Here is a 2,686-nt window from a genome sequence, read left to right on the forward strand (position 1 = left end):
CTGCCCACCTTGGTGTGCTCCGAGGTGCCCACCACGGTGCGCAACGCCGGTGCGAACCCGGGAGCGCCCCGATGTGTGCTCCAAGGTGCGGCGTGCACGAAGTCGGACCCCGGTTTGCCCCGGGTGCGCACCTCGCGTGCACCTTGGTGCGCACACCTTGGCTGGGTTGCGCGGCCTGGTGGGCACCATGGTGCGCACCAAGGAGCGCTCCGAAGTGTGCTCCAAGGTGCGGCGTGCACGAAGTCGGAGCCCGGTTTGCCCCGGGTACGCACCTCGCGTGCACCTTCGCCGGGGTGGGCACCTCGGCTGGGTTGCGCGCCCTGGTGCGCACCAAGGAGCGCTCCGAAGTGTGCTCCAAGGTGCGGCGTGCACGAAGTCGGAGCCCGGTTTGCCCCGGGTGCGCACCTTCGCCGCGGTGCGCACCATGGCGTGCACGAAGTCGGAGCCCGGTTTGCCCCGGGTGCGCACCTCGCGTGCACCTTCGGCGGGGTTGCGCGCCCTGGTGGGCACCATGGTGCGCACCAAGGAGCGCTCCGAAGTGTGCTCCAAGGTGCGGCGTGCACGAAGTCGGAGCCCGGTTTGCCCCGGGTGCGCACCTCGCGTGCACCTTCGGCGGGGTTGCGCGCCCTGGTGGGCACCATGGTGCGCACCAAGGAGCGCTCCGAAGTGTGCTCCAAGGTGCGGCGTGCACGAAGTCGGAGCCCGGTTTGCCCCGGGTGCGCACCTCGCGTGCACCTTCGCCGCGGTGGGCACCATGGCGTGCACGAAGTCGGAGCCCGGTTTGCCCCGGGTGCGCACCTCGCGTGCACCTTCGCCGGGGTGGGCACCTCGGCTGGGTTGCGCGCCCTGGTGCGCACCAAGGAGCGCTCCGAAGTGTGCTCCAAGGTGCGGCGTGCACGAAGTCGGAGCCCGGTTTGCCCCGGGTGCGCACCTCGCGTGCACCTTCGCCAGGGTGGGCACCTCGGTGCGCACACCTTCTCAATGTTTTCTTGCCTTTTCTGGAAATTGGTGAAGGCAGCGCATCAAAGGTGCGCACCTCGGTGTGCTCCGAGGTGCGAACCCGAGAGCGCTCCGAGGTGCCCACGAAGTCGAAAGTCGGGTTAATTGCATTGTTTTCCCCGGGTGCGCTCCGAGGTGCGCAACATCGGCGCGCACCAAGGAGGGCTCCGAAGTGTGCTCCAAGGTGCGCACGATGGCGTGCACCTCTGGTGCGCACGATTCGGAGCTCGGTTTGACCGGGGTGCGCACACCTTGGCTGGGTTGCGCACCTTTTGTGCGCTCCAAGGTGCGCACGAAGTCGGAGCTCGGTTTGCCCCGGGTGCGCACCTTCGCCAGGGTGCGCACCTTGATGCGCACGCCTTGGCTGGGCTGCGCACCTTGGTGGGCGCCATGGTGCGCACCTTTCGTGCGCTCCAAGGTGCGCACGAAGTCGGAGCTCGGTTTGCCCCGGGTGCGCACCTTGGTGGGCGCCATGGTGCACTCCGAGGTGCCCAAGATTGGTGCGCACCAAGGAGCGCTCCGAAGTGCGCTCCAAGGTGCGCGCGAAGTCGAAAGTTGGGTTAATTGTCCGGTTTGCCTCGGGTGCGCACCTTGCGTGCACCTTCGCCAGGGTGGGCGCCTTGGTGCGCACACCTTGGCTGGGCTGCGCACACCTTGGCACCCGCGTTTCCTTCATTTTAAATTTTTTTTTTTTACAATCTCTCAAGTGGGAAATTCTATAATCTCAACTTTTTTTGCCTTTTCAGGAAACTTTTGAATGGAGCGCATCATTGGTGCGCTCCGAAGTGTGCTCCAAAGCTCTCTCCAGCTGCGTGCACCTGCCCCGGCCGCGCACCCGGCCCCGCCCAGCTTCGCTCACCTGTCCCGGGCGTCTGGTGCGGAACCTTAGAGTAAGAAACATCACCGTGCACCTTGGCCAACGTGCGCGACTCGACCGAGCGCGCACTGGCCGAGGTGCACACCGATTTCACCTGGGTGCGCGCGCAGCACCTCGGGCGCACCGGGGTGCGCGCACAACGCCCGGGTTGCACCGTGGCCTGTGTGCTCGGGGCGCCTCGGGTGCGCGCTCGGTGTCGCCCCCGCGCGCGCGGTAGTGCGGGCAGGGCACCCCGGCCCGGCCCGGCCCCGACGAGAACGCAAACGGGCAAAAGGTTTATTCAAATAGCATTGCGATGCCCGGCGAAAAACTAAAAAAGGGTGCAACACCGGGACTTCCCGGGAGGTCACCCATCCCAGTACTACTCCGGCCCAAGCGCGCTTAACTGCGGAGTTCTGATGGGATCCGGTGCACTAACGCTGGTATGATCGCACCCGTTATGAGCTTGTCGCAGTGTGTACTTAGCAAACCGCGACCCACGTGCGAATCCACCCCGGCCACCCACCCCCGTCGAGGTGCACACCCTCCCTCGCGAAGTGCGCCCCGTTCGCCAAGTGTGAGCCCTGCCCGGGTGCGCGCACCTTGCTAGGGCGTCGGGTGTGCACCCGGCCCGGCCTACGTGCGTGCACCTGTAGGGGGCGTCGTGTGCGTGCAGTGTCCCGTCTGCAACGCGGTGCCCACACACCACCTCGGGCGCAACGACCTGCGCTCACATGTGGGCCGAGTGCACCTTGGTGCATGTTCGGGGCGCCTCGGGTGCACGCTCGATCTTGCCCCGGTGCACCAAGGCGCTCGGTTTGCCCCGGGTGC

At 66.6% G+C, this 2,686-nt stretch overlaps 1 non-coding gene across 1 annotated transcript; it reads right to left on the minus strand.

Moving 5' to 3' along the window:
• Window positions 1-2,193: 2,193 nt before the first annotated feature.
• Window positions 2,194-2,312, minus strand: LOC131868492 (5S ribosomal RNA). Its single transcript, XR_009366944.1, has one exon. It is a non-coding gene; the product is annotated as a 5S ribosomal RNA (ribosomal RNA).
• Between the last annotated feature and the right edge of the window lie 374 nt (window positions 2,313-2,686).

This window comes from Cryptomeria japonica, unplaced genomic scaffold (assembly GCF_030272615.1).
Source record: "Cryptomeria japonica unplaced genomic scaffold, Sugi_1.0 HiC_scaffold_207, whole genome shotgun sequence".
NCBI classification, from domain to species: Eukaryota; Viridiplantae; Streptophyta; class Pinopsida; order Cupressales; family Cupressaceae; genus Cryptomeria; species Cryptomeria japonica.